Consider the following 9,887-nt stretch of genomic DNA (forward strand, 5'->3'; position numbering starts at 1 on the left):
AGAATTTTAGTTCTCTTTTTTTTAATTTTAAATTAATTAGCCATTTTCCTAGAACTATTAATTCCAATTTTAAATTTAAATTTAAATTTTGTTTAGCAAAGATTTGTTGGAATTGCAAATTTATGTGGTGTAGTTTACACGATCCAAATATCCAAGTAAACGTTCAAGGTATTGTATCTATTTATGCATTCAAAAATATATTTTTAAAAATGAAAATTTACACATGCTATATGCATATATAGAACCAATATAGATCCATTTTGAAGAGGATTAAATCACTTGAGGTGCATACTTTTTTTCAAGTTTTTCACTTTAAAAGAGGTTTGCATGTCAAGAGAATGGATTCTACGGATCTATGGTTAAAATGGATCTAAACCAAAACGGTGTTCTTTAAATCTTCCACCTTTTAGTTTTAGTTCCTTTTTTTAATAATCGTATTATTAAATTACATAATTTTAATGTTATGAGTGAGTTGAATTTATTTATAAATAATAATAGTAATAAATAAATAAATTAAAACATTTTAAAAAAACATAAAATTACAATTTCACTAAATAAGAGAACATGCTTTTAAATTATATTTATTTATAATTAAAAATATATTTAAAACAATATAAAATCACAATTTATAATCTTCTACCTTTTAGTTTTAGTTTTTGTAATATCACTATTGTAAATAACCCTGTGTAAAAGTAATTTTAAAATTACGAATCAGTTATAAAACTCATTCTTGATATTTGTAAAACTGATTGGGGGGAAATCAAGAAAAGAGATCTTGGTAAAAGGAAAATGCATGGTTGTCAATTCTGTTTTTTTTTTTAAAGCCAAAATTATCCTTTCACAATGCTTTTATCTTCTTCCATGCAACAACAACAACATCATCAGCAGGGTTCTCATCGAAATATCGCTATAGAAGTGAATCTGAGCAACGAGAGTGCCTTTGCAGTGTACACCACTACGTCTGCCCCGTTGTAGTTGTCAGATATCAGACGATAAAGACGGAGGAGGACCAACGATCTTGACCACGTTCTCAATAATAGTTCACAGTAAAACCCTTTCCAGAGATCGATGATGAGACTTAGTCATAGGTTGCATTTCATTCACTATTGGATGCTCAATCCCATGAACCTTGCACAACGTATCTCTCTAATGGTAGCTTGGATCTGTACGCCTTCTAATCGAGAGATGGTTCAAAATTGCTGCCAATTAATGCTCTCTGATTAAACACTGCAACATAATGGAGAACTTGGAAATCAACTTTTCCAGAGATCAAGCTTTCTTGAGCACTTGAACGTGGATGCAGATGTAAATTTGGTTCGAAATGCTTTCCCACAATGGGAGTGAACTCGCAAAGCCACTGCAGATCCGGTGATCCTCTGCTCAGTGGAATAGAGTCAACAAAATTTGCTTTATGTTCAAATGCTGCTGCTACTCAAACCCTTGTTGGGTTCTTCTCTTGGCTTCTCCAAATTGATTTCAGTGTCTCCGGCGGGTTTGGCTTCTAGAGCAATGGTGATGGAGGCAAGGAGGCTGCCATGACTAAGATAAGTATCTTGCTTGCTTTCTTGAAAGGAAAATATAAGCATGTTTTTATTTGGGCATCTTTTTGAAATATTTCTTACCAAATATAGATAATATATGCATAGTAGTATGCAAAGAAGAATGTGAAAAATGTGTGGACCAAAAAGCTAAGAGAGTATGTAGTTTTTTCTTATAAAGAAAATATGTAGTTTTTCACTTAGAATGATTACATGTGAATCTTGTGTGTTAAATTCCAAGTCACTTGTCATTTTCTTGAAAGTGGATATATGCTTAAATTCTTTGTGATACTAGTTAATTTCGAAGTTTCTTGTGAAATAATTATGCATTTCATGCATGATAGAAATTGCTAATGATGTGCTTCTAGGCACATAGATAATCATTCTAACTTTCTTGAAGAAAAATGTATATTTTATATACACATAAATATTGTTCTTTTTTATAAAAAGAGTGCATTCTGCATGCATGAAAATAATGACTTTATTTGAGATTTCATGAAAACAAAGTTAGAGATTCTTTTCTTAAAAGACACATATGAATAGTGTTCATGCAAGAATAAGAATCCATACTTGTTTCATGAAAAGATTATGTGCATTGAAGTAAAAATAATTGTGTTAGGAAAAACACATGTTACATGCACATAAGGGTAGCTATGGTGACATTGGAAATATGATTTGGTGTGTATGTAGAGAAAGTATTATGTTGACTCTCTTGAAAATAATAATCGATGTTAACTTCCTTGGAAATATTAATCTCTTGAAAGGATTGTCTTGCTAGATAAGTTGGATATTGTTTCTTGATTTTTAAGCATAAATATGGGTATCTATAATAATTTCTTGGAAGGGAAACATGAGAAACTTACATATAGGAAGATAGAGAAATGGGGTTATAATGACCTCCTTTAATAAAGAAGTATGTAACTGTTTACATGAAATGATGGTAGAATACCAGAGAAGGGAATAGAAGGGATATTATGATAAGCTATTGGATGCACAAAGTATAGTCAATGTGTTATAGAGATGAATTCTTTGTATGGATTGAAGAACTATTGAGTCATTTTCTTTAGGAAAACGATATGTGATTACTTTTATGCTAACATAAATATTATCTTAGTTTCTTGTTGAATGAGATGTGTATGCACATGAGATTTGTGTTATCTTACATTAGAAAGGATATATATTTGCATCCGGGAAAAGACTACAGGTTGTGTGAGATTTATTTATATATTTGCATGCATCAAAAGTAATAGCTAAAGGACTAGATCTTTTGATAAAGTTTATGTAAATTTTCATGTAAGAAGATTATAACTAATATTTTAGTTAGTCCCTTCAAAGGAATGCCTTAGTGTTTTGTCCTCTAAGAATATGTGCTTATGCGAAGGGAAATGCTAGTTAATATGATTATTTATAAATGTAATCATGATGTCAATGTTGATAATGATAACATGGGAAGGTAAAGTTGGATTACTTGTGCAAGGGATAGATTATATTTAACATTGTGGCAGGAAAAGGATTAATGGTCCATGCAGATGAGTATGAGTTGCGGCATCGTACATTGCTAGAACAATCATGCCATGAGGAATATTGCATGTGGCGGTATGTAAGTAAAGGGTTTCATGGAAAATATATTAGCTTTTAGCTAGTTATGTGACAACTTAATGATAATTCATTGTAATAATTTTATAACAATGGTTAGGGGATGAAGTCCCTTAATTGCCATTGAGTGAGGGGTGAAAACCCTCACGAGTATTTAATAATAAGATTAAGTGTTTTCTAGTTTTCACCCTATGAGGTTTCCAGGGTATATGCATGTTCAATGATGTGACTGTCTATTGTGTTAGTTTGATGATGTTGAATCCTTGATGATGATGATTCTTTATTTGATGTGATAATCACAATGTCCATGTAAATGATTAATTAATATGGTTAAGGAAATCATGAAATGGAGGCAAGGTTCATGAGACAGTTTATGTTATTACACTACAGTAGTGGTTGTCAATGGTTATGAAAATTACTGTTCTCTATTGCAATTCACCTTATGTACTAATGAACATTATATCTAATGGTTAGCAAGGAATGTGGAGTTGTGAATTGGATAATTACTTGTGGTAATTTGCATAAAAATTTTAACTCCCTGCTTTTACATGTGTGGTTACCGAGGTATGTTACAAGTGGTACGAGAGCTAAAGGTTGCAGCACTGGCGCCTTTGGGAATTGGTATGTAGAAAAGAAATAGAGGTACGCCACCAATGGGCATTAACTCAAGTATGAGTTTAAACATTCACATATTGATTTATGTAGTACACTATTTTTGGCATGCTATGTGTGATCCATGTTTATAACTGCTTTGCGTAGTAAGTAATAAAGTTTGTTGCATAACTATGTTCATGACATTCAATTCTTAAGAACAATATTGAACACTCATTACACTTAAGAAAAATATTGAACACTCATTAAGGAAAGTGACAATCAACTACCAGCTCTTGCTTTGCAAATATGACAATAATAATAATGCATTTAATGAACATGATTGAAATTACAATGAACTAATTTTAATGAGTCAATGCATGAATGTAAAATACGGGGATGTCCTTGGATTTGACAATAATAGTGTTTTAAAAAGACATTGTAAGAACCCCTTTAGACTTGAAAATAAACAATGAGTCAGGTAATGAGACTTCACTATAATAACTAATTTGTGATTAAGTCTTGTCATGGATGCATGAAGATGATTGGTAGTTGAGATTGGTTAGTGTTGTATGACTAACCAATAGAACTTATATGCATTAATTGAATTGGATTTAAGATTATTACAATTCATAAACAAGTGATGGTTTGATTGGATTCACATGCGTGAAATGTGTGTATGATGATTCTTGCTCTCTCTGTGCTATAGTTCCAGTTGTTTATGAGAAGAGTTCTTGATTTTATTCACCCATAGTATATGCTTATGTCTTAATAGATTTAATGACGTTTCCCCTCTAATTCTTAAAGATTCACTAGCATGGTATGAGTTTTATGTTAATCATTACTTGTTGTGAGACAAAAATCATTTGAGCCTCGATTTAATGATGGTTGAATTTATCTCTACCATGGGAATGACGGATTTCTTATGTATGTTGCATTCCAGTGTGAAGTTAATTGTAGAAGCATGTTCAGTGGGTAACATTTCTAGGACCCATTCATGGTAGAATTACATGTGACAATTATTCATAAATAGACTACCTATGTTAATGCAGTTGCCAGTAAACCCTAACTACCTTCCCCAACTGTAGATGCTTCCAAAGGAAAAGGAAGCAAGGAGAAGGAAGAAGACTGTGCTGTAGGGACAAACAAAGATGGAAACAAAAAGAATCGCTAAGTCTGGTGATGACCAGATTGCACATGCTTTAAGTGCCAGAATCTTGCAGAAGACGCTGAGTCTGGTGATGACCAAATAACGCTTGAAGTGCACGTGAGCATTCCTTTGACCATGTTTAAGGAGTTGAAAAATGATAACTAAAGTGTGTTGATGTTAATTATTTCCGTAATGTCTCCTTGAAGTCATTATTCTAAAATGGTCACATAGTAGTGTTAAGATAGTTGTTGCATCTAACATCAAGTGGTAACTTTGGTGCATGCGTGACACTCAGGGGATCATGCTTCTAATTGCATACGTAGAGGAATTGCTTCTGATAAGGGTAGTTTAATTCATTAGTTATGCATGTTGAACCAAGGGTTGGTCAGAACACCTTGATTATGCTTAATTATAATAATGATGCATGGCCAATGCTAGCCATAGTAAACATAAGATAATACTCCATTAATGATGGTGTGGATTACAACAATAGACTATGGGAAATTTGAAATGTTTAGATTGTTAACTCAACTATTGTTGACATTTATACATTAATGAATATTTGCATATGTTTTTATACATGACAATATTGTATGCATGATAATTTTTGGAAATTTAATACTTGTTAACTCACGCATATTTCTAACTAATGTTGCTGATGGGATTAAGTAGTGGTAGCTTAATGGCAACAAGAAAACTCATGAGAAAGTATAATGGTATATGATATGCATGATTATGTTATTTGGAAAATCATAATGCATGTACAATATGTATGATAGATATGTTTCCCATCAATCTAGATGTTGTGGATCCATGATGAGGGTTAAGTGTAAATGCATGGTGTAAATGCATATTTATTTTGTCAATGATAATGTTCATATGGTTCATTATGTAAATTACTTTGGGAAAGAGTAATAAAATAGAAATTTAACATGCCAGACAGTTGCAAATAGTTGGGAAAGGTTAGAATGCCTTGGGTTGATGGCAGTTACCTACTTGGAGGGGTTGATGGTACTTGTCTGCTCGGATTTAGTGCATTGGGTTGATGGTAGTTACCTTCCCGGAGGGGTTGATGGTACTTGTCTGCCCAGATTTAATGCCTTGGGTTGATGGCAGTTACCTACCCGGAGGGGTTTATGGTACCTGTCTTCTCAGATTGAATGCCCTGGGTTGATGGTAGTTACCTGCCCAGAGGGGTTGATGGTACTTGTCTGCCTGGATTTCCTCTCCCTGGAGAACAATTATCTCAATAAGGGAAAAGAGTTTGCCAAGATGGTGAAGAGGGTAAAAAGCCTGAGGCAACTCTGTTGATTTGGAACCTATTGGAGGAGGCCCAAAATTCCTCATAGACAGGACACTGTCAGAGGAATAGGCACAACGCTTCCAAGAGGAATCCTATGTTGGACCTTGTGTGGTCATTGGAATTCTTGAGCTGGTTGGCTAGTGGAATTCCATGTTAGACTTGGTAAGGTATCTATCAAAGAAACAATTTGGATGTGAAAATGACTCGATTTGGTTGTGGAAACCAGTTCCCATGGGTTGGGAATTCCTTAGCCTATTGTGGTTCTCATAGCTAAAGAAATTAACTAATCATCTATATGTTATGTTAAAAATGAATTCTATATATAGTTGTGTAAAATATATTATGCACATTTAACAGGAAATGAGCTTAGTGCTCAATAAGGAGTTATTGGAAATTTTAATTCCTTTATTGCATTACTAATCTTGTGAACATCTTAGTAAGGGATAAGACAATTTTCACTTGATGCAATGCTTGACTGTTTTGATAATTAGAGAGCTAGGTGATATTTTGGTACCTTTAGAGGTACTTTGTGGATGTCTTTAGTGAGAATTAATTCAGTGTGCACGTGGAGCAGTGATTTATCATTTGATGATTAGTGTTAGTGCTCTTTAAGTACTTGTAAGAGTACTATGATTTAAATATCATCTAACATTGCACAATTAATTGATAGTTAAAGGTACTTTCATTTGAATCAGAATATTGTGACAAATGCGATTGAATTTGTTAGTAATACATTACAAGATTACTTACCATGGACGATTGATGGGTTGTTCAACCACTATTAAAATGCTTACATGAAAGTGCTCATGATTTTCAAGAGTAGATGGTAAGTAATGGTAAGTTGCCATAGAGATTTGTTTTTGTATATTATGAATTTAAATAAGGGCCAAGTGATGGAAATTAGAACTTGCATATTTTTGTAGTTATGAATGCTTATGACTATTGATTTTTCTTATGTTATAACATTACTATTTTGTTTATTGTCATTTCTTGGAATGAAATCTTTGATTTTAAGGAGGAAGGATTACTTTTTGTGTGGTTTAAATGGTTATATTATGAGTAAAATCTAAAGTTCTAGCGAGAGATGAACACTGAGGACAGTGTTCTTGTTAAGGGGGGGAGTATGTAATATCCCTATTGTAAATAGCCCTATGTAAAAGTAATTTTAATATTACGAATCAGTTATAAAACTGATTCTTGATGTTTGTAAAACTGATTGGGGGAAAATCAAGAAAGGAGATCTCGGTAAAAGGAAAATGCATGGCTGTCGATTCCATTTTTTTTTGAAAAGCCGAAATTATCCTTTCACAATGCTTTTATCTTCTTCCTCGCAACAACAACAACAACATCATCAGCAGGGCGCTCATCGAAAGATCGCTATAGTAGTGAATCTGAGTGATGAGAGTGCCTTTGCAGTGAAAAGGGTCGTGTTTAATTACCTTCGCCCAGGCGATAACATGATCCTTCTCCATGTTAGGCTGAATAGTGTTCTTTACGGGGCCGATTGGGGTTCTATCAATTTATCCGTCGAGGACAACAACAACGAGGAGTCCTAACAGAAGCTTGAGGACCATTTTGTTGCCTTCACATTGACTAAGGCCTCCGACCTTGCCCAGCCTCTAGTCGATGCTCTCATACCCTTCAAGATCCATATCGTGAAAGACCACTATATGAAAGAGAGGCTCTACCTAGAGGTCGAGACGCTTAGCCTCAACGCTGTTATCATGGGAAGTTGGGGTTTTGGGGCCTCCAGGCAGACCTACAAGAGTCGCCTTGGCAGCATCAGGGATTACTTTGTACATCACTATGTCTGTCTTGTTGTAGTCGTTAGATATCTGGACGATAAAGAAGAAGGAGGATTGATGATCTTGACCAAGTTCTCGACAAGAGTTCATAGTAAAACCCATTCCGGAGATCGATGACGAGACTTAGTCATAGGTCGCATTGCCTTCACTGTTGGATGCTCAATCCCATGAAACTTGCACAATGTATCTCTCTAATGGCAGCCTGGATTTGCATGCCTTCTAATTGAGAGATGGCTCAAAATTGCTGCCAACTAATGCTCTATGATTAAATGCTGCAACATAATGGAGAACTTAGAAATCAGTTTTTCCAGAGATCAAGCTTTCCTGAGCACTTGAATGTGGACGCAGATGTAAAGTTGGTTCGGAATGCTTTTCCACAGTGGGCGTGAACTCGCAAAGCCACTGTAGATCTAGTGATCCTCTACTCAGCAGAATAGAGTCAACAGAATCCGCTTTATGTTCAAATGCTGCTGCTACTCAAACCCTTCTTGGGTCTTCTCTTGGCTTCTCCAAATTGATTTCAGTGTCTCTGGTGGGTTTGGCTTCTATAGCAATGGCTATGGAGGCAAGGAGGCTGCCATGAATAAGATAAGTATCTTGCTCATTTTCTTGAAAGGAAAATATAAGTATGTTTTATTTGGGCATCTTTTTGAAATATTTCTTACCAAATATAGATAATATATGCATAGTAGTATGCAAAGAAGAATGTGAAAAATCTGTGGACCAAAACGAAGAGAGTATGTAGTTTTTTATGATAAAGAAAATATGTAGTTTTTCTCTTAGAAAGATTACATGTGAATCTTGTGTGTTAAATGCCAAGTCACTTGTCATTTTCATGAAAGTGGATATATGCTTAAATGCTTTGTGATACTAGTTAATTTTGAAGTTTCTTGTGAAATAATTATGCATTGCATGCATGATAGAAATTGCTAATGATGTGCTTCTAGGCACATAGATAATCATTCTAACTTTCTTGAAGAAAAATGTATGTTTTATATACACATAAATATTGTTCTTTTTAGAAAAAGAGTGCATTCTGCATGCATGAAAATACTGACTTTATGCGAGATTTCTTGAAAACAAAGATAGAGATTCTTTTCTTAAAAGACACATATGAATAGTGTTCATACAAGAACAAGAATCCATACTTGTCTACTGAGAAGATTATGTGCATTGAAGTAAAAATAATTGTGTTAGGAAAAACACATGTTGCACGCACTTAAGGGTAGCTATGGTGACATTGGAAATATGATTTGGTGTGTACGTAGAGAAAGTATTATGTTGACTCTCTTGAAAACAATAATCGATGTTAACTTCCTTGGAAATATTAATCTCTTGAAAAGATTGTCTTGCTAGATAAGTTGGATATTGTTTCTTGATTTTTAAGCATAAAAATGGGTATCCATAATAATTTCTTGGAAGGGAAGCATGAGAAACTTACATATAAGAATATAGAGAAATGGGGTTATAATGACCTCCTTTAATAAAGAAGTATGTAACTGTTTACATGAAATGATGGTAGAATACCAGAGAAGGGAAGAGAAGGGCTATTATGATAAGCTATTGGATGCAAAAAGTATAGTCAATGTGCTATAGAGATGAACTCTTTGTATGGATTGAAGAACTATTGAGTCATTTTCTTTAGGAAAATGATATGTGATTACTTTTATGCTAACATAACTATTATCTTAGTTTCTTGTTGAATGAGATGTGTATGCACACGAGATTTGTGTTAGCTTTCATTAGAAAGGATATATATTCGCATGTGGGAAAAGACTACAGGTTGTGTGAGATTGCTTTATATATTTGCATGCATCAAAAGTAATAGCTAAAGGACTAGATCTTTTGATAAAGTTTATGTAAATTTTCATGTAAGAAGATTATAACTGATGTTTTAGTTAGTC

At 33.8% G+C, this 9,887-nt stretch overlaps 1 pseudogene; it reads left to right on the forward strand.

Moving 5' to 3' along the window:
• Positions 1–7,488: 7,488 nt before the first annotated feature.
• On the forward strand, positions 7,489–8,110 carry LOC149260061 (universal stress protein PHOS32 pseudogene; annotated as a pseudogene).
• The last annotated feature ends 1,777 nt before the right edge of the window (positions 8,111–9,887 follow it).

The sequence above is a fragment of the Pinus tabuliformis genome, chromosome 6, assembly GCF_031772625.1.
Source record: "Pinus tabuliformis cultivar Carrire ecotype Pingquan chromosome 6, CPIR1, whole genome shotgun sequence".
Taxonomy (NCBI): Eukaryota; Viridiplantae; Streptophyta; class Pinopsida; order Pinales; family Pinaceae; genus Pinus; species Pinus tabuliformis.